Below are 23,709 nucleotides of genomic sequence, written 5' to 3' on the forward strand. Positions count from 1 at the left end.
TTCCATAACAATTTGGCGTTGTCGGGCAGGATCCCGCGAGCAGCCGTTCAGGACGAGGCCCGGAAAGTGACAGGCCATCCTGGAGAAATAGATCATTTCCAGCCTCCGAACCTCAATTAATTTGTTAGACGGGAGGGCTCACCGGTAACACGTCCTGAGTCACTGCCACCGGGGTTCCAAGAACAGAGTTCAGGGAAACACGTCTGGTGAGTGTTGAAATATTGACTTTACATACATTGTCTTTCAAATTTGGGTTTTAATTAGGCACATTTGAGTTTTTTCATGGTCTCCACAGCTTTTTGCCACTTGTGGCGTTGAGACGAAGTGGCCATGCTTTTTATTACTTGTAGCAGTTTAAATAAGACGAAGTAATGTTATGGTGCTATGTTGTTGTTTGTAGAGGTGCTCCGGGGTGGGGTGGGGCGGGATGGGTACCTTCTGGGGGTACAGTAGCTCCCGCAATATGGTCGCTGCAGGCCCCGAGCCTGGTGGACATCAGCCCCTCCTGCCCTGTGTTGGCTCCCAGGTAGCGGGGATGCCTATTGCAGCCAGTCCCTGGCTGCCTTCTCCGGGGGAGAGTAGCTGCCCCGGTGTATATCCCCATACCCCTCTCCCTTCTGGCTCCTGTACACAGCACACACTCACACATGAAGGGTTTTGGGGGCGTGTGTGTTCGGTGGGGTGTAGTGGATGGGGCCACGTAGGTGGTCCCCTTTGGTTGCACTCTGCAGTTCCCCGCCCCTGTTTTAATTACACCTTAGACATTACTACTTATCAAACACACACTCACACACACACACATTAGGTCTTGGGGGGTGGTTACACTGAGTGGCATCTGGTGGGCGGGGCTCTTTGGGTATGTAGGCTGCCCAGAGGGCCGCGCTCCCAGTCCTACAAGTTTGGCTGCCCCTCAATTTAAATCGCTCACTATTAGAAAATATTGAAGAGCCAGAAGGGTGAGGGGAGGGGTCTTCTTCCCACACCCCTGCTTCCTGGTTGCTGCTCGGGGCGGGAGGGGCCAAGAGGATTAATTAATTGTTCTGCTGGTTCGGGGTCTGTGGTGGCTGGGGGGCTGCTGGCCCCCTGGTGTGCCCGCTGCACTACACCCCAGCAGAGTTGAGGGAGGGAGGACGTGTGGATGTATGGGACGTGAAAGTGTGTGTGGTAATGATTGGGCCTGGATCTGGGACTTGCTGTCGCCTGGCCTGGCCTGCCTGTGCTTCTCCCGATGGGGGGGCGGCGTTGCCTCTCCCCGCTGCTCGCGACTTCACCCACCTGTGGGCACGTCTTGACTCCCAGGGCACTTGGCCAGGGGCGCTGGGGCAGGCACTGACCCACTGTGTGGCTGTCTGGGGCGCTTGGCCCTCCTGGGTATTGGGTGGGGCCTCTGCCGGGGGGTTTGGGGGCGCTCGGGCTCCCGGGGCCCGGGTCCAGTGCACGGCCCATGTCTGGGCGGCTGGGACCTGGCGGGGTTGGTGGGCTGTTGCCCCTGGCTCTCTGAGGGCCTCTGCCCTATGCTTATGGGGGCTCTGTCCGGGGGCTTCCTCTGCAGTCTTCTGGGTGGATGCGTGGTTGTCCCTGCGGTGGGCTTCCTGGGTTCTGTGCTCCGTGGGGGCTGCTGGTGGCCTGGGTCTTGTGGCCCTCTCTGCCTGCTTCTGATTGCTGGGGGGGGGCTGTGGATTGTGGCCCTGTACACTTATACACTCATAACTAACCACGGTTACCATGTAGATCCTGTGCCATGGGTGTTGCATGTTCTCACACACACACATTTATTAGCCCAGTAGCATGCTCGCTAAGCAGTTGATGTATTATCATGTCGTCTCAGGTCATCTATATCCACAGCTGTGTTGTATGCGATTGCCGCTTCTTGTGCTTGTTTTTGTTTGTTTGTGTGTTTGTTTTTTCTCTGCTTGTCTGCTTTCAGGTGCTCCTGGTGGCGCTAAGGCTGTATTCCCCTCAGAGGCCATGGATTGTTGTCTGTTTTGTTTTTTACAGGTGTAGCAGCTGGTTGTCTGGTTTTTGTTTCTATTTTTGTTCTGTTTCCTCTTCTTTCCTCTTCTTCTTTCCTTGTCCCCCGGTCCGGTTCAGTTCTATTACATGTTATATATTGTAAACAAAAATAAATAAATGGGCATCAAGGGGAGCTTTACATTTATAAAACTTCCCTTGGCAAAGCAAATCTGTCTGGCATCAAAGGTATTCAGACTACAATTCTGCTGCCATAATGCTGAACAGGACAAGGGGAAAAAAAAAAAAAAAAAACAACGAAAAAAACAACGAAAAAATGTTATGGTGCTTGAATAAATAAGTGACGGGGCTTCTTTTTCTTTTCTTTATTTCTATTCTTTCTCTTTTAAAACGAACACGTAATAATTCCTTTTGTTGCTTGTATCCTTTGGACAAAGAAAAAGAAGAAAATAAAACACAAAAGGAAGGGGTTTTTTGCTGTTTGTGGCCAAAATACGAAACAGTTAGCATTTGTGACTTGGCATTTGAAAAAAGCACCCAGTACTGAGACGTCTGGACTGGATTTGTCGTACGGCCTCCCCATCCCCATTCGGCATGGGGAGATTTTCCGTTTAGGTGGTTGAGCCTCCGGAGGGGCCCATCGTGGAAATCATGAAAAAGAAATTTGGGAATAAAAGTCTAAATTATTTAAATGTATGGACAAATGAGCTCAGATTCCCATTAGGGGGGCCCCTTAGTTTAAAAGAAAACAAAAAACAAAGAAAAACAGAAAAAACTAGAAGAGAAACTGAACAAAATAAAAATAAAATGTTGCTCTCTAAAATCTGTCCCAGTAACCTGACAGGCAGAAACTGGATGTGCAAATTAAGCCTTTGTCTAATCCCAACCCTAGAAGGTCCCACAGCTCTGACAACCTGACCTGGCACCAAAGTCCTTTGTCTTCCACACCTCGAACATGATATATGCATATCAATGGCAACTGCAACCACTAATAAACCTTTCCTGAGTTTGTTTCAGACTTCATGGCCAAAGAGGAACTGCAGTGTACCTCTCACCTGTTACCGGAATCTGACGAATCATACGAGGAAGGCTGGTTAAGGGAGAGGTTTGACAAATTCACATTGACACACACTTCTTGGACAAAACATAAATGTGCTGTGTCAGTCTCTCTTACACCAGCTCAATGGAACATCATGGACTATTCAGTCCCACACATCCCACTAGCAAAACACACATCGGATAGCTGGGAAGATTTGAGCCCAATTATGAAATTGTGTAAGCCTGCGGTTGAAAGGCAACAAACATCTGATAGATCTCTTATTTTTTCACCTTCATTGCAATGCTACTCAAAAAGGGTGACATCTTTTGTGCACAAACAAAGAACAGGCAATGGTAAGTATGATGTTAACCTTGTCAAAGATTGTGAAAATGTTGTCATCATTCCAAAATCAGACTTTAAACCTTGCAAGGCTCAATATTCACTTAAACAAAAAGCCATTGATAATATACCACCATTCTTTGAGTCTCTTAAGGTAGCAGGAGTAATTGTTCCATTTAACGATTCTCCAATACGCACGCCTTTGTTTCCTGTCATAAAATCAGAGGCAAAGATCAACCAACAGACTGCCGTTATATTCAGGATCTGCGCCTTTCAGACACCTTCAGTGTTACAAGTCACCCAGGAAGCTAATTCTGGTTTGCTTTCAACTTCAATAGGAGGGGCTACACATTCACACGTCTGTGCCAAGGATACTGTGAAAGTCCCACCATTTGCATTGAAGCTCTCAGACAGTCTTGAATCTTTGTTCTCTCCCCAGACACTGCTTTGTTACAGTATGTTGATGACCTCATGATCTGCAGTCCGACCAATGAGCAGTGTGAAGCCAACACAGTCGAAACCTTGAAACATCTGGTTAAAACTGGTCACAAAGCCAGCTAGTCTAAACTTCAATTTGTCTTCTTCGGTCATGTAATCACTTCTGAAAGAAAGACTCTTTCACCAAAAAGAGTAAATGCAATTCAGAACCTTCCAAAACCCATAGCAATTTTCTTGGTATGTACTCTTACTGTAGACAGTTAATTTCTCACTATGCCATTCTTGAAGCTCCACTCGCCTCCCTCATTCATGGCAAAGATCTACATGCAAAACATAAGCTCACATGGATTCTTGAAGCGGAACAATCTTTCACTGAACTAAAACTTGCCTTACAAAGCACTCCAACTTTGGGCCTGCCTGACCCTACCAGACCGTTCACTCAAACAGTAGATGAAAAAGATGGATCTATGACTTTGTTTTGTTGCAGGACCATGGAAATAAACTACACCCTGTCGCTTATTTTTCTTTAAAACTGGACCCCGTGGCTGCAGGTCTCCAGACATGTATTCAAATATGTGGCGGCAGCTGAAAAGGCAGTTATGGCCTCCAGAGATATTGTGGCCTATTCTGATGTAACTCTCCTGGTCCCACATGTTGTGTCCATGATTTTACTTGAATAAAAGACTTCTTACCTCTCCACAGCACGATGGCTGCAATACAACACAATACTTTTAGAACGGTCTAACATCACTGTCAAACACCCTGTGTTAAAACCTGCCACCCTCGTCCCCACACCAGTTGACGGAACACAACATAACTGTGTTGCTGTCCCCCAACCGGTTTGCTTGCCAAACACCATTAACAAACCCTGATTTGGTTCTCTTTGCAGATGGATCAGCTTCACGTGACCCACAAACGGGTCACAACAGAGTTGGTTTTACTGTTGTCACTAATCATGAAACTCTTCTCTCCAGCTCACTCCCTCCTCACCGTTCTGCACAGGTGGCAGAACTGATAGCAATGACAGAGGCATGCAGACTAGCTAACAACAAAGCAGTAACCATCTAATCTAATGATTCTAGATATATGTTTGGGTTGTCCAGGATTTTGACACTCTGTGGAAACACAGACAATTCCTAAAATCTAATGGCAAACCCATTCTCCATCATGACAAAGTCACAGCTCTTCTTGATGCCATTTTACTCCAAAAAGTAAATTTCTGTTTGTAAATGCCTTGCTCACACTAACAATGCAGATCCTGTCTCCCAAGGAAATGCAAGAGCGGATGCCGCTGAAAAAGAAGCTACACTCCAACCCACTATAATTGATCCCCGTCACTATTTCCACCTCTCTCACAATGGTGCAGTCTTTTGCCACACCACAGGTAGATGTGTGGCGAGGAACCGATAATAAGCCTTGCCTACCTAAACATTTTTTCCCTCATTTTGCAAAATTGACACATGCATGGACTATGTGTCAAAAGGGGGGATAATGGATGCCATAACCCAGCACTGGTTCACCAAAGGATTTTCAGTTCATGCAGCAGAAGATCAGTCAACCGCGTATGGTTTGTGCAACGCATAACAGGTAAAACCAAAGCAGTCACACACACCACTCACCCATCACTAGACAGACCATGCGAACACTTAATGATGGATTTAATAGAACTGTCATCAGCAGTAGGAAAGAAATGCTGCTTAGTAATAGTTGACGTGGTCAAAATAGATTGAAGTATTTCCAGCAAAAAACCAGAGTAGCCAAGTGGTAGCAAAGGCTCTGCTAACAGAGATTACTCCCTATCTGGGAACTACAACTACACCAAAACTGAGCAGCGATAATGGCTTTCACTTTGTCAATTCTGCAATAACCCAAATTAGTGAACTTCTTACCATTAACCTCAGACAACATTGTGTATAACACCCTGCCAGTAGAGACATTGTCGAACAAGAAAATGGCACTCTGAAATCAAAATTAATTTTGGCAGACCTTCATCTCTGGGAGTTAAACCTGTAACCAGACCACTCCCCTCCACTGGCCTATGTGAGAATAAAGGGTACAATATTGCAAAAACTTATTCTCTCTTTCTCTCTCTGCAGACTTCCAACCTGGGTGGTGAGAAATGACTTCAGAAGGGAGCACTGGAATTCCAAACGGTGACGAGGTCCATTCTGACAACGCACACCATTGCGAAGATAGCCGAGAGGGCAACGTGGGTTCACGCCATCCACTGCAGGAAGATCCCCCAGCCAACGGAGGAGCACAGCTGCCAACCTGATCGACGCGAGGACGGACGGTGCGAGGACGAACAGAGGCCAAGGAGGACGGACGAGGACGAGCAGAGGCCAAAGACGACGGACGGTGCAAGGACGCACAGACGCCAAAGAGGACAACCCGTGGAATTGGCCCTGTGGATTAAAAAAAACAACAACAAGGCATGTTCCACCAAACTCCACCATGCATCGCTTGATTCTGATGCTGTCATGTTTGGCACAGCTGATGGAGGCTTACACCTACAAACCTGCCAGGACTGTCACTTTGACAGAGGGTCAACGTGGGTCAAAGTGCAACATTCACCTGCCTCGTTTACCCTGAAATTTGGCGATCAGGACGGGTTCAGGCATATTATGCCAAGTATGACAAATACCTATGCAGAGACCCCTGCGGCCCACACGATTGGCACTTGATCATTGCCACCACTGACAAAACCATTGCTCCAAAGAGAAATCCCCGCTTCACAATAACAAAACTTCAAAATTCCAACGGAGCCCAGATCACCATCTCTGATGTCAAACCCACTGATGCAGGCACGTATGTGTGGAATTGAATATCCAAGCTCTGATATGTACAGACAACTCACAGTCATAGTCAATGGGCCACCAGACCCACATGACGCCTTACTTAACATGCTGTCAGATGTGAACAGTCACGTTAATCTTTGAAATCGAAGACAACCACTCTGAATATTTGAATATACATTTTCAAATCTGCTTGATATAGCGTACCGGATACTTAAGTTGATTACTTGACTACTTTTTCTTCCCCTTCCCTTGCATTTAGTTTTCATCCATTTTATTTTTCTTAAGTTTGTTTTCTGTTAGTGATTAATTAATAATCAAAAGGGAGAATTGTGATGGTAAATTTTATGTCTCAGGACTGACAGACCCTCCAGTCCACATTAACCATTTATATCACCCAGACATGCTAATTGTTTTAAACTATCTACCTCTTAATTAACACTCAGACAAGATAATTGTTTTAACCTCCTGTTTCTTAATCATCATTTGTCCGTATCTTTTCATACCATTGCCGCTGAATGGTGTGGACTGATCTTTTTCCTTGCAACGAAGAATAAAAACTTAGCCGGCCGGCAGAAAAAGTAAAGTTCTCTATTTCATTGCTCATCAGAGGTATTAGGAAGGAAGCGATTGAAAACTTCCATAACAATACACAAAACATTCATATACATACAAACAAACAAACAATTATTTATCACAATTTTCTCATCTCTGTTTTAACATACATCCAGGTAAATATTCCTGTCGTCTTCTCATACCGACTATGGACCCTTTCTTTTTTTAACTTCACTGTTTTGCAAATCCTAATTGAATATTACACATTAACATTGAACTTTATTGAATAAGCAGGTCTTCATTGCATTCAGCAACCTATATGTGAGCATCTATATTTTTGATTGTGCAGGACTGACGCGATAAGCCTTTTCCCCCCCTATGACCCAGAAGCCAGCTGCCCTGAGAGCCCCTTCTGTGAAGTGGCGGCCTTGATGCTTGACATCCTCGTGGTACTGTCGCACCAACAGCAGTGAAACGTGACTGTTCTTGGACAAGATGATGGGGTTCTTTTCCTGTATGCTCAAGTCAGCATGTTTCAATCTGCCACCGACACAAATCAGGTCATCTTCGAGAACAGGTCTGAGCCTCTGAAGGGAACTATCTTTGGTTACAGCCTGTCCGAGCTTGAGAGCTGTGAACTCCTTTGCAAAGACTTCTTCTTGAGCAGCTCTGATGATGACGTGTCTCGCCTGAGACAATTCATCCAGTGTATGTGGGAGGCTGCAGCGGTGCCATCCTCTACATTCGCTGGGCCCTTTGTTGTATCTGTAAGCTTTAGCTACATGAATGAGTAGTACAATAGCCCTGATGAGGGAGTGCATAGATGAAAAGCGCTGAAAGCGTGCAGCGGAAAGACCTCTCCCTAGAGTCTGCGTCAGGAAGCTACTCACTTCAGGGCGAATTTCCATGTCCGATTCCGGGTTTAGAAGTTCAAACGATTGGCTTGACTCTTCATTCTGTAGACTTGGTTTGTACAAAAAAGCTGGTCCAGTGAACCACGTTATCTGAGTCAGTTGATATGCAGGAACTGAACTGGATGCATGGTCAGCCGGGTTGTTCTCTGTGTGGACGTAGAACCATTGGTCAGGTCTCGTGGACTGCCTAATTCGGCAGACTCGATTATGAACGTAGACGTAGAAGCGTTTGGTCTGATTGTGAATGTATCCGAGCAGGACCTTGCTGTCACAATAGAACCTGATCGCATCCAGCTTCGTGTCGAGTTCGTCTTGGATGAGTTCTGCGACTTCCACAGCTAACACTGCGGCACACAATTCCAGCCGAGGAATGGTAGGTTCGGACTGTGGAGCTAGCTTAGCCTTTCCTAAGACGAATCCTACCTCGACTTTTCCCTCAGGACGTTTGGTCCTTATATATCCCACCACTCCAAGAGCCTTTGTGGATGCATCGGAGAACACACATAGCTCTTTGTGTACAGCACTGGAAAGTGACGTTGCTGTGTATGCACGTGGGATGTGCAGCTTGCTTAAGTCATGCAGTGACTCGCGCCACGTTTCCCATAGCTTCAGCTTTTGTTCTGGAAGAGGAGCATCCCAGTCACATGTGATTGACTGGGATGCTCCTCTTGACTGGGAAGTCACTGATTTCCCGCAAGATACTTTTGCCTTCGATGGTTACTGGTGCGACCATTCCTAAAGGGTCGAAGATGCTATTTACTGTCGACAGAACTCCCCTGTGAGTGAAGGGTTTTCTGTGCTCAGAGACTGTGAATGTGAAAGTGTCTGCTATTGTCTCCCATAGCAGTCCCAAACTGCGTTGCACTGGCGTAGCTTCACTGCCAAGGTACAGGTCTTTTAGGACTGCTCTGTCTTCTGGCGCAAATGCCTGTAGGACAGCTTCACTAATTGAGGCAAACTTGTGCAACCTAAGGTTAGATTCACTGAGAGAGATTTGCGTTCTCAGCAGGAGACTGATGGCTTCTGCTTCGGTGGGCACGCTGATGAGCCCATCGTCTACATAGAAATGACGCTCGACAAAGAGTTACTGCTGCACTCGATGCTGAGGAGTAAGAGCTCTTTGACTTTCCTGCGCGTGCAGATGCATTGTCGGTCCTTGCTAATTCCATTCTTTCCTATCTTGCTTCTGATGATGTTGAAACTCCAGCTGAATAACACTTTTTCACTGTTCTGTCCTCGCTGAGGTGTTATAACTCCAACTAGACAGTGAGCTAAACTCTCTCTATATTCATGAACATGAAGAATGCCGTAGTTTGTTTGCAGATTTATTTTCACTCTTCACATTGTACTGAATCCATACGAAAGGGATGAGCTAAGAGAGAGTGAAACTAGGAAAAAAAACAGACAATAAGACAATTACTAAAAGACAATATTGCAATTAGTTACCTAGCTTCATAAACATGAACTTAAATCAGAGATTTTCTAAATTATTCCTGTGCAAATTATTTTATTCAACAGCTTAACCAACTGGTAATGCTAACATGTCCCTGAGATAATAATAACTTGTTTTTTATAATATGAATTTAACATACTTATGAATTAACTTATCCAGAACAGAAATGTAATACATACAAGCGATGCCTCTGCTGATTTTGGCCCGTACATGCATTCGCCAATGTGTTAATGATGTCCTCATACTTTAATATTCCTCCTACAAAATTCCGAGTGGACTGACTCATTGTCATTCGCTTTTCGCCACAGTATCCACACCTTAGACAAGATGGCCGCAGGCACTTCCGTGAAGTCTGACGTCAGTCAAGTTTCATTCAATATATTCAAAGTTTCATTCCATATATTCAAGGTTCATTCAATATATTCAGAGTTTCATTCAATATATTCAAGGTTCATTCAATATATTCAGAATTTCATTCAATATATTCAAGGTTCATTCAATATATTCAGAGTTTCATTCAATATATTCAGAGTTTCATTCCATATATTCAAGGTTCATTCAATATATTCAAGGTTCATTCAATATATTCAAGGTTCATTCAATATATTCAAGGTTCATTCAATATATTCAAAGTTTCATTCCATATATTCAAAGATTAATTTCCTGAACGGCATGCCATAATATATATATATAAAATATATATTTTTAAAAACCAACACAGCAATGAAATATGCTATGTGGGTCAGATATCAAACAATAGCTTTCTTAAAGAGAAATTTAAAGACAGCTGCAATAAATCAGCGTAATATATGCAGTAATATATTAATACTATTAGCAGTTTCTAAGCCTTCAGATAAATATTAATTACATTAAACAAAAAGGTTGTGCATGTGTGTTCAACAGGTGCCAAACTAGATGGGTCAAACGCAGAGAGTAATTTTGTGTGACTTGAAACACTTGTAACATGACAATAAACAGTGATCTTAATATGTTTGCACAGCAATGGAATAAAGAGGGCATGCAGAGGAGCACTCTAACAACAAAAAGAAAAGCAGGAAAGGACTAAACTTTTTGTTGGAAGGGAGAGAAGCAACTATTTAGGTGATGAGAGAAAGCAAAAACACAGATCACAACCGGAGCAGTGACGGAGGAGGAGAGACAGAGCAGGAGGAGATACATGTCGGCTGTGTGGAAGGAGGGGGCATTGGGCGAGGGACTGCAGGAGCAAGAGTAAGACAGAGGAAGAGTTTGGGAGTCAGTTATGACTAGAAACAGGAGCTGTAACTAGGATAGAAGCAGAAAAGCCAGAAAAAGTGTTAAACTTAGAGGGAATTGAACTTATCTTATTGTATGACATCAAACCTGAGATCACATTGAATGTTTCCGGGATGGAGGTAACTTTTCTATGTGACACAGGTGCAACACGAACTGTAATCCATCCTGATGACATTCCGGGAGTTGAGGAATCCAAAGAAATTATTTGGGTCAAATCAGCAAATGGTAAGAGCCATCCTGAACGTTTATCAAAACTCTTGACAGTAACAGATACATGGACTGGAGTGAGTGCTGATTGTCAAGTTGTCTTGTCCACTTTGTGTCAGTGTAACTTACTGGGAAGGGATTTACTCCATTTATCGAAGCTAGGAATAGTTCCAGAAGAAAAAGGGTTAACTGTAGTTCGAATGAAGTCCGCTCAAACAATGATTCAACATGACGCGAGACCACCTTCATACTGGTATAGTTTGGATCTTGTATCTACAGGCCCCAGCTCTGTCACGCTTCCTCTCCGTAAGAAGGCAAAAGAACACGTCTCAGGAGAGCTCACCTCAGTCGACCACTGGAGGCGTTTAGGTGTGTTTGTGACTGCATATGAAGAAGCCTCAGATTGGGAGAAGGTGGAGCCAGGAATAGAGTATTCTGAGAAACTGGATGCATATACTTACTTGCATATACAAGGACAAATGTGGAAGAATAAAGGTGCCATTTACTATGAACTGTAGAACTTACACTGCCAAAGAGTTTGTTTAAATATGCTGCAGTATTGAGCCATGGAGCACGTCATGTCTCTACAGGAGGGATGGTAGCAACAATGAACAAGGTTTTTGCAGTGTATGGTTTTATTTATAATAAATGATAATATCATAATATGATAATAAAGATTTTTTTGTCTAACATGTCAAATATGTGCAAAATATGATCCATACATATGGCCTAGGACTGGGGCGAGGACAGTTCCCGAGGCCGGAGGACCCTTTTCAACACGTTTGTATGGATTTCATTTAATTAAATAAAGGTGTCTCCCTGGTGATAATTGATGTTTTACCAAATGAGTTGAAGTATTTCCATATGCACAGGCAGATGCATTCTCAACACTGGTGAATTAAATGTTACCTAGGTTTGGAATTCCTGAAAAAATCTACAGTGATAATGGGACGCACTTTGTAAATAATATTATCTTCCTGATGACAGAGAACTTAAGAATAGACCTTAGAGACCACTGTGCATATCATCCACAATCAGCAGGTTTGCTGGAGAGACACAAGTGAATAATTAGGTCAAGACTGAAGAAACTGAGAAGAATTGGGTTTACTGTTTACCACTAGTAGTCCTAAACATGCATATTACTCTAACTAGCAGAGGATTAACTCCATTTGAGATAATGTATGACCATTTTTACTACCACAGAACTATTCACCGGACATGATGAAGAAAGAGAAGAAACCTTAGCAGGATACATGGTTAAAATGTTAACAAGTAGAGAGATCTCTTCTATCTAGTCTGTTCCAGGTGAACCTGTGGATGAATCTCTAATACCCGGAGACTGGATCCTCATCAAAGTGATAAAGAAAGAGAACTGGTCCAGCCCAAGGTGGGAAGGTCCATAGCAGGTACTGCTTGCAGCACCCACAGCAGCTAAACTAATATATCCTGGATTCACTTATCACACTGTGAACTAGTAAGGCCACGACCTGCAGAAATAGGGAAAGATTAGTTACCCACCACCGTTCTCTGAGGCATGAGTCTGACTACAAAGGGGAATTCTCTCAACAGGAGGGGGTTCGTCTCAACCTCAGTGAAGAAAACAACGGCTAAAACGAGAACATAGGGTGTGGCTAAAATAAGACAGGGACAGACAGACAGCAGCCGTGGCATCCATTTAAATTACCAGGATTTTGTAGGTTAAAAGGAACCAGCTGTGTATTGTTAATCATTATTCTTATTATTGTATTCTTAATTCTATGGAATTAAGCACAGATTAATAAAAAACTAGAAGATAATGCATTACAATGAACCACCCTCAGACCCATGACACAGACTGACCACAGAGATAGGAGGTCTCACAGACAACTTGTCAACCTATTTTTTGTTGCAGGAATAGATGGGGTGGCTGACATTGACTTATGCTCAATTATTTTATGTGAAGACAGCCAAAAAGCCCATGTGTATTGAAAGTACATATGTGAAATGTATGTTAATACAAGATTTCTGAAGAATCACCGGTGTATCAGTTGGAATTTTGTTATAACGAATAGTAGTCCACAACAGGTGATAGTGATCGGAATAAATGGCTGGAATGTATACAGCATGACAAAATAACTGATCTAATTGTATTGAATGTGCTAAAGCCAGAATATACATCTAGAAATTGAGCAATCACTCTGACCCAACTGGTTTCCAATGTGCATTACAATTGTATAATGAATCTTTTGTACCTAACACAGAGCAATGTAAAACTCTCTGTCTTTGTTGTTCCCAGCAGTTAAGAAAAGAGATGTACTGCCCTCAGCGTTGGCTTATAAGGGTAATTATATATATATTATATATGTTTCATCCACAGTGGTACAGGTAAGAATGTGGGTACACATGTCAGATAATTGTCAAGAATCCATCAATATCACTCAGGACGCAGGTAACTACTCAACATCTTGGTTTCGGAACCAGACTTCCATGAGAGCAGACCTCTGGTGCCTGTGTGGGGAGACGAAACTGAGGTCCGTCCTTCCGCCTAACTGGCAGCTGCGCAATAGTACAACTACTGATGCCTTTCCGTCTGTTCCCTATGGGGGATTTTAAGGCCTTGGGTGAGAAGCTGCAATGTCTCAAGCATTCAACTGCGTCTGGAGGTTCATTTGACAACAGAGTGTACCTAGATAGCATTGGAATTCTGAGTCCCAGATGAATTTAAAGCTAGAAATCAAGTAACTACAGACTTTTAATCTTTTCTTTTCTGGTGGGCAACAATAAATAAAAATGTTTATTGGATAAATTACATCTACAAGGCATTGCTGAACAATTAAAATGTTTGGAACTTTTTCCTGTTCCTTTATTCCTAACAATACTTCCGCAGATGGCAGAATCACAAAGAGGGACTCACATCACTCTCTGCAGAGCTGATAGAAAATCAACGACCCCTTCACTGACATGATGGAGAATGGGTTGGTCTCTGTCTATTGTAGAGGGTGATGATGACAATGAGCGACACATGGATGATGGAGACGATGATACAGACAACATTTAAAGTACAAAGTACTTTGAATGACCCCGAGGGAATTCTCAATGATTTCTTTACCAATGAACATGGGAATTGGACCTATTAAAAGACAATTCCTGAATGTAGAGCATTGTAAAGATGATATGTTGCTTTTTCCTGCTAACATTTGTCCACAGGTTAAATGAACTGCATCAGCAGCAGAATCACTACAGGACTCAAAGTCAGGTAACTGACCAGGTTTCTGGAATTCTGGAATTCCCATCATGCCAAGATGATGGTGGAACAATCACAAATTTTTATCCACATGTGTACAAAAGGGTGGACGGCGAAGCTAAGCGCTCCACCCCAACTGAATGAAAAGCTGATTTGAAGAGTTCATTCCACCAAGTAACATCTAACAATCTACAGCCTCCAACCACTGTATGGCTGAATTATATCCTGAAGTGTCCTAAAAAAGGATTAGTTAGGCAATAAGAGGTGGTAAAGACCTCTTCCTGGAAGTGAAGTGCTAGTAACCTCTCCTTCCAAGATAGCTTAGCAGTTCCAGACCCAGCCGGACTGATGTTAGGCCAGAAGCAGACAATTGCAGAGTGCACTGAATAAACTGCATTGCATTATTATTATTATTGTTTGACTATTCTTGATTTTCATTTGTTATTATTTTTCATTTTATTAAATTTTTCCATTTAATATCCATTTCATATTATTTATTAATTGCATTTAATCATATTTTCATTTATTATTCATTATTCTTATTTTCATTTAATTATTTTTTTGTTTGTGTATTCATTTTGTGTTTGCTAATCACACATATGTCCATTGCCATTCATTGGAATCAACTGTTCGGAGTGCGACCTTTGATACTGAGTGAGTGATTAAGCGGTCGGTCGCCAGGGGGAGAATGGGGCCATAGGAGAATTTTCCCGTAAATACAACAAGTGAGTTTTTCGCTCCTATGCACTGCGAACAGTGGAAAATTTTTAATGTTAATGGTTCAAAATGATTCAATGTTAATTGTACAAGATGCAGAGAGTTGCTCTTTTTCTTCATAGCATAAACAGGAGGGAATGTTAGAAAAATTATATAGTTATACTATGAGAAAAGCTGCATGAATAAGAGTTTCTGTGATGGGGGGAGGACTCCTCCTGTCTTTTGGTTCTCATAATACTATGTAGCAAGCAAAAGTGTTTTGACTGTCTGAACTCGTCTTCCCATAATATTAAATGGTGAGAAATGTGCATTTTCCCATAACATTGAATGTCCTTTTCCCATAACATTGTGTGGCCAGCAAACATAAACAATATAAATAGCAATAGTGCCATTTTGTTAGTCAGACAACTCTGAGCCAGCTTCCTGACAGGTTGTGCGGACTTGTCTCTTTCTTGCAAGAAATAAATGTTTTGTGTTAATCGTATCCAGCGACTCTGAGTCTAATTTTGAGAGAATTTTTCTGACATAACGAGTGTGTTCTTCTCACAAGCTTTGACATGTCAGAAGCATCCTGCTATTTGGAACATCTTGCTGTTTTGCAAAATTAGATTTTGCAAAGACTCCTTCGGCTGTGCTTCCTGGACCTATTTAAAAGACATTTATTGGAAGACAAACACAAAAATATCCATGCTCGATTGCTCTTCTCCTTCATTAATACAAATGTAGGATTTAAAAAAAAGGATAAAATTACTTTTACTTCTCTTTGAAATAAGTGGGAATCTGTCCCTTTAAATAAATAAAACTTATCATCTCTTGAGTGTAGTCTTACTTTAAATTACTGAAATAATTTTCAGGTGTCGTCTTAGTAAATTCCTTCCTTGAGTCAAGATTATTTTCTACCTGAGGTAGAGCTTTCCCTATCTCTTCTTCAGTTATATCTTCCACAGTGGCGCCGAAACTTGACTTTCCTATAATGTGTTTGACAAGGTCCTTTGAGATGAAATCTGGTGCTGGTACCCGTGTATTATAGACATGGCAATATGCCTGCAAGAAAGTATTCATCTTCCCTGACAACTGTTACAGAGAGTACATAATTATCATGTATAAACACCATCTACATCAGTGGAAGGTAAAATATATGTGTTATTTAAAACTGAAAATTTTAAAATGACAAAAAAAAAAAAACACCTGTGGAATTGTACACAAGGTATCACCTTTCTGGAGGTCCATCGAAGATGGGGCGATTTCTCACATCAGAAGTGTGAGGAATTCTCGCCTTGGTCCACCCATGTCCAACTCTTCTTCAAAGGACCCTGCATCATCAGTAAACTTAACAAAGATGTCGCTGTTGTCGGAGTATGAGCTGCGTCGAAATCTTCTCACAGCTCCATCCCATGCATCATATATTAAACCTGCTGGGTTTCTTGTGGTCAATTGCAAGTACCAAATTTGCAATGATTTCAGGTGCCTGCACACTTGTGGGTCTAGAAAAAGTCAGAAACTTACTTTATACTTTAAAAATATACTCACAACATAGTAGCTACTTTACTAAACAAAAATCTTTGATTCCATATTCATAAACCATATCCTGACACTTCATGGTCGAAACTGTAAAGCAACTTCTTATCATTATTAACCTAATTTTCTACCTGACTCTTTTCAAACAAAAATCTCAACAACTGGACCTGATCCAAGCAGTTACAGGCAGAGAAAGTCAGGTGTTCATTTTAGTGACTTCTCACTTCTGTATATTCAATTTTGGACAAAATAGAGACCTGATTAATTAGGGCCTGAACTGTGAAACAGTTGTACCTATTGTATCTGAAGGAGTTATTATTATGGCCCGAGCTGCAAGGCAGCGAAGCCCTATTGTATTCCTTGGCGTTATTATTAGGGCCCGAGCTGTGAAACAGCGAAGATACGAATATTGTATCTGAAGGAGTTATTGTTATTATTATTGTATGTGCATTGGACGGGATTTACAGTGCTTTCGCATGTGTGAAAACTCACAAATTTTGACATGCGTGTCAGGCCTCGTGTACTCTACGTCATAGTGAAGTTGCTTCAAAGGGACTCTGTAGCGCCCCCTACTGATTCACTGAATACATATGTCATGGGGGGTTGGTCGCTGGACGAAATTTGGTACACACCTTTGGCAAGGCCAGAGGTACACAAAAGCCTCTTGACATCATAGCGCTGGATCCACAGGAAGTCGGCCATTTTGAGTTGAACATGCAAATTGGTGCCATTTTGCCTTTTTCCACACCTTGCATTTGATCGAACTCCTCCTAGAGATTTAATATTAATGTCTTCAAACTTGGTCAGCTTACTCTTAAGCCATGGGGGATTAAAAGGTAGGAGAATTTCTTCCAAAGTCTGAAGTTTGTGGCCGTGACAGACCCTCAAACTTTGAGGACTCGCTACTGCTCGCCACAAAACACAGTAACTTATAACTTTTGCATACATGGTAAACCAAACTTCATAGGCTGCACTTGGGCTCCACCCAGAACACATACATATGACAAAAGTTACACGTGCTTATAGCGCCACCAACTGGTCACTTTTTAGGCCTGGCCAAGTTTCATGACCATGCGATGATGATAGCACTCTTAATCCACAAACACCAAAACACGATCTTCGTCGCCCCGCCACGGCCACACCCTTCAGACTATGGAAAAAATTCTCCTAGTTTTAAAGTAACCTGACCAAGTTTGAAGCCGGTAGCATTAAATATCTCGTAGCAGTTCGATCATATGCGAGGTATGGAAACAGAGGGACTTTCCATCCACCAGGTGGCGCTATAGGTGAGTGTCACTATGCGTATATGTATACAGTCAGAGCAGAGTCTAAGCCTATGAAGTTTGGTGAAGATCAGACAATGTATGCAAAAGTTATGAATGACTTTGTGTTTTGTGGCGAGCAGTGGCGAATCATCAAGGTTTGAGGGGCTGCCAAAGACACACCTTTTAGAATTTGGAAAATCTGATCACAACTTTTAATCCCCCATGACTGAAGAGTAAGCACACCAGGTTAGAAGCCGTTAACATTAAATTTGTGAGAGGAGTTCGATCAAATGCGAGGTGTGGAAAAAGGCAAAATGGCACCAATTTCCATTTTCAACTCAAAATGGCCGACTTCCTGTGGACCCAGCACTATGATGTCAAGAGGCTTTTCTGTGTGTCTGGCCTTGATGAAGGCGTGTCCCAAATTTCATCCAGCTACTCAAAACTAAGCCCCACATCACAGATATTTATTCATTTTCTAGGGGGTGCTATAGAACAATTATGACGCAATTACAGTAAAACAAAATGGCGCACCAGGCCTGATGCGCATGCCAAAATTGGTGAGTTTTCACGCATGGGAAATCACTGAAAAATGCGATCAAAGTGCAAAGAATAATAATAATAACGCCAAGGGATACAATAGGGCTTCGCTGCCTTGCAGCTCGGGCCCTAATAATAACTCCTTCAGACACTGGCTGCAGTAGGTACCCCTATTCCCTGGGACACGCCACAGGGCAGGTGGGGTTGATTTGATGTCCACCAGGCCTGGAGTCTACAGTGACAGTATTCGGGGAACCACTGTACACCCAGAAGGCTCCCACCTCTATTCCCTTAAAAAAAACAAAAAAAAAAAACGTGGACACTCCAGAGCAACCGGTCGAACACCAGGGGTCCGTTTGATAAAGCAGGTTCTCTGAGTATAATCCTAAACTCTGAGATAGAAAACTCTGAGTTTTCATTTCCAGAAACACTGATTTGAGTATAGTCAACTCTAAGTAGTTTCACCTTAAGTTAGGCGCCACAACTATAAAAAGCCAGCATCAATGGAGCCCAGATTCAACGAGTCCCCATGGCAACAGGGAGGAGGAGGGCTACGTTTTTAGCCAACCTTGCATTGGAAATCTTAATGCACTCATACGGCAAATTTCAACAAGTTTTGCAAGAAGTGCAACAGCGCTGCAGCTGCGAAAGAAATGGAGAACATTGCTGCTCGGGTCAATGCGTAAGTTTAAATGTAGTCCTTTGCAATCACAATAATATTACGGGGGATATTGCTTGAATGGTAGCCTATTCATTTATTTAATTTGGGTGCAATTCCACGGGGGAGAAGCACCCTTTGCTGCAGTTTAAGATAAAATATAAAAACATTATTCAAACAGGTAAGACCTCAGCATGGAGGTACCTCATTTTGATCATGTTTTACACTGTAAAGTTAATATCAAGTGGCTATTCAACCGTGTAGTTGTTTTACCCCAATATAATGCTGTTTTTACACACATAAATGTCTTCTCAACGATATCCATCCATCCACCCATTTACTATACCGTCAATCCGTTAATCGAGTAGCGGGTGGGCTGGAGCCTATCCCAGCAGTCATCGGGTGAAAGGCGGGGTACACCCTGGACAGGTCGCCAGTCCATCACAGGGCCTCAACAATATCATATTCTGTTAAATAATTAAGCATATTTAAACTAACACAGACTTCTACTCGGCCAACAGAAAGAAATCAGATGCCCGTAAAACGGGTGGTGGCCCAGCACCGCCACCTCTAACGGAGGCAGAGGAGCTGGCCCTAAACCAGAATATTGGAAGGCCAGTGGCTGAGGGAATCCCTGGAGGGAGCTGTTAGTCTCCGGTTCCACCCCATCTCCAGTGTTAACTCTCCTCAGGTGTCTTTGATCAGTAATCACTCCCACAGCATTTAGTCTCCTGGGTTCTCTCATTCTTTGTCAGATCCTCACCATCATTCTTGCCGACACCACTGTAGTTTACCATTTGTCTGTTTCTCATGTCGCCAGTTTTTCCAGTTTTTGCAGTTTTGTTAATTTTCTTGTGCCTTTTCTAGTTTTCTCCAGTGTTCCTGTGATTTTGATATTTGAAATAAACCTGTTGATTTTGAAGTTCTGGGTCCTACCTTCCTGCTCTTGCCTGTCCTGACATGGTGACTTAAACTCAAATGATTATTGCATATGCTTTCTCTGACCGCCCTGCACACGGTTTCCTTTCTCAAGTGCTCTGAATCTCTGACATTATACAAACTTCCATTTGCAAAGAAATGGTAGTGCAACACAAATCTGCTGGGATGTGAGAGCAGGACTACAGTTGATAATGTTGCAAATGTAAGGACGGATTAGGTTATGTATGTAAATGATAGACTGTGCCGTGAAATGACTCAAAAAGATAATTGTCTGGAAATGCTAAAACATCTATGCACCATCTCCCCACGAATATTTAATTCTCTGCGCAGTAATGCAGCACCTTCATCCACGGGATCGTTGTCAAAGGACATGCCATGTTCGTGAAAAAAAAATCGCCCCCTACTTTGCCTAATGGACTTCTATAACTTGGCTATTCCAAAACTCGCCTGCAAATGAATGAGGAAATCAAATGGCATGTGAAAGAGGGCGGAGACAGAGAGAAACTCAAGGTTTATTGAGGAAAAACCTGGTCCTGACCAGGTTAGGTTCAGAGTCTGTTACTACAGTAACTGACTGAGAGTTTAAGTTACCTCTCTTTCTGAAACAGGCTAGAGTTACTCCTCTTTCTCTGGTTGAGTTACCTCCCTTTGTGAGATGGAAAAAGTTTCCCTAATATCAGGGTTAATAAACTCAGTTTTCACTAAATCTGCTTTGTGAAACGAACCCCAGGACTCACACCAACCCGCCTACACTAAAGTGTGCCTAAAGAAACCCAGACCCAACCAAGACATAGACACAACATTTTTAAACTGGTCAATACAGATTACGATAGAGTTTATGACAATAGTTTTATTTGAGATACATAAAGCTGTGAGGAGCATGTGCGCTGAGTTAATTTCCATGTTGATGTCATCTAAGTCACCCAGCATGCACAGTGTGGGGCATGCAGGAATAGTACACTTGAGCCATGGTGATAGGTCCTCACAAACCTCAAGCTCTAACATCTGGACAGGGGCATAAAAGCACAAAGAGAGTGCATACTCATCAGGTGTGTTATTTGTGCAATGTGTGCATATGTTTGAGTGTATAAGACCCATCCTGAACATCCTTTGTCCTGAACAATGTGTTCTGTGAAGAATTTTAATATTGTATTATCTGCAAAGTAGGATTTTTAGTAATTCTGAAGGTGTTCAAACATATTTGTGGCCAGAAGTTATGATTATTAGATGATTATCATTCGTGGGTGTGGGGTTGTGGACTGGTTAAACCGATTGAAGAAGTAATTTTATGTTTTTGTTTTGCTTTCTCCACATTCCAACTCTCTATGCTGGTCTTTGTGTTGTGGCCGATGATGGTTTTCATACTATCCCAGACCTCCCTCATGTTGTTCTCCTTCAACATGGAGTATGCATCCCCCACACTGGCATGCAGCAAGTCAATTGTTTTGTGGGGTGAGTATGCTGGGTTGTTCCACTCTTATAAGGTCTGTAGAATCCTTTTTTCATCTTGAATTTTCAAGTTGGCGTTATGCTAAAGTGGTGGAAAATTATCTCACTACTCACCAGTGAGTTAACTGACCAAAGTAAGTCCACTTGCTTAGCAGTAAATGTTTAGCAAGAGTTGTAAGAGTTAAAAAAAAAAAATCCACAGATTTCTGTTATGTGAAGAAGGTTTTACCCATTATTTTTGACCCACCACTGTCCCACTCTGTCCATGTCGCCATGTACAAAACATGATGCACTGTCATCTTTTCGCCAGCAGGGGGTGGTATTGGCACTCTTTTCTCCACCTTTTGAAAGAGATCGCTGTAATGCCCGCATTGCCTTTTGAGACCGAAGAACGAAGGAGCGGTGGCAGAGACAGGTGTCTAAACAGCCCAGAAGAATCATAAATGTTTCCTACATGGTGTAAGGAGAAGTTCATTGTTTAAAATTCTGTATGTCTGAGTCATTGACAGGGAAATCTAATTTGTTGTTCAATCCCACACAGTATCAGGAGTTGCCTGTCTATCTCAATTCCTACAACATATATGTTTGAATAGGATATAAATCACGGTTCATCACTGCTGTCTCACAATACTGCCATGCATACTTTTTTCCCCTCTTGTTTGTTGTGTTTATTCTGTTTTGTCCTGCTTTATTTTAAGGAGACAGTATTTAGTCAGCTGCCCTAAACATAAACCCTTTGATTGAATATTCTAGCTCTGGTCAAATAGAGAACAAAACAAACAAGCAAACAAAAAATAACCAACCCCCACTTAAGAAAGGTTTTGGAAAAAAAAAAATTCCAGTGGATTTAAAGTTAGCCATGAACATTTTCAGGCTGGGCCCAGCCGAGCAGAAACATTCCATAACCAAACCTCCCTGCTGACCCCTCCCTTGCTTTTAACAACTGCTGACATAGTTTGGCTCTGTTATGTGATCATGCTTGGATGAAATCTGTCAAACAGCTCCCTGAGTTATTAGGCTGTCTGCGCCTGACCTTTCTGCAATCAAAGATATATGACTTAAGGGCTCAGATTTGCCATGGCAACGGCTCCAATTTGCCGTAGTGAGAAAAGGTCTAATTGTTGCAGAAATTTAATGATCTAGCCCCAACATCAGGGGCTATGAAATTTTATAAACTGTTTACACTATAATTTTCTTTTGTTAACGCATTCTGCCTTAACCCCTTTCCGCTGACTGCCTGCAGCGAGGGGAGAAGTGGATGCATTTGTATGTCTGATGTATGTGTGATTTGTATGTGTGTGTGAGTGTATGGAGGGGGCTGGATGTTGGGGGTTGATGGAGTGTGGTGATGAGGAGGCAGTGTGTTTTCTGCCCTCAACCTGTTAGCTTGTGTGTCTGGCACCTCCTTAAAAAACCCAGTTTTGGCGTTCAAAGTGACAGTTTCCTGCTGCATTAACTGCTCTCATCAATGAAGACATCAATAATGTATTCTACAAGGTCAAACAAAACTGAAATCAAAATGTCTAATCAGTTAATTTGTTTTATTGAGAAGGACTTTGGTGTGATTGGACACAGAGATATTGAGGGAGAGGAAGTGGGAGAGTAAGATGTGGGGAGGCAATAAAGAATATAAAGATAGAAGGAATGAGACTCAGATTTGCACATTTATATTTTGACTGAGCTTGATGCTAAAAATTATGCCAGTGCTACTCATTTATAGCATGTTGATGAAGCTTTGACACCCTTTGTTTTTCTCCCTCATCTCCCCTCACTCCTAGCCCTCCTCCCTTCTTCCCTCTTGTCTCGCCCTCTCTCACCATTCATTTTCAATCTATGGCACATTCATAGAAGACTGATTTTTATTCGTTGCTGAAATAGACATACATTTTATATCTCATTAAATATTCAAAATAAATTCAGCATATTTGAGCTGTTCATACATATTCAGTTTTTGTAACTAGGATCAGAATATTTTTATTGCACCCATATGGAAGAGACACTTTGAATTTCTTTTTGTATGCAGATAATTCCATTCAGAGGAATGGGCTGAATCACAATTGATCTTATTGTTTTCCACTCACAATTAAATGTGCTGTGATATATTTCTATGGATGAAGTGACAGAAGATATTGTTTTTTGCTGGACAGCAGGGGGGAGACTGGGGAATGACATGCAAGAAAGATTGACATGGTTGGGATTCAAACCAGTGATCACTGCAATTCGCATTGCCAATGTGATATGTGCTCTTACTGCAGGCCTACTAAGCACCTCAACTGTAATGACTTTTAAGGATATACAGTAAATCAATAATTAAAACATCTTTAATGATTAAAATTTATATTAAATCCTGTCGTCAGCCCTAGTTTAAAAGATGTTTGTAAGGAAAAGCTGTAAATTAATTACATGCATTTAGG

The sequence above is a fragment of the Leuresthes tenuis genome, unplaced genomic scaffold (genome assembly GCF_036924035.1).
Source record: "Leuresthes tenuis unplaced genomic scaffold, fLeuTen1.0.hap1 SCAF_2, whole genome shotgun sequence".
In the NCBI taxonomy this organism is placed as follows: domain Eukaryota; kingdom Metazoa; phylum Chordata; class Actinopteri; order Atheriniformes; family Atherinopsidae; genus Leuresthes; species Leuresthes tenuis.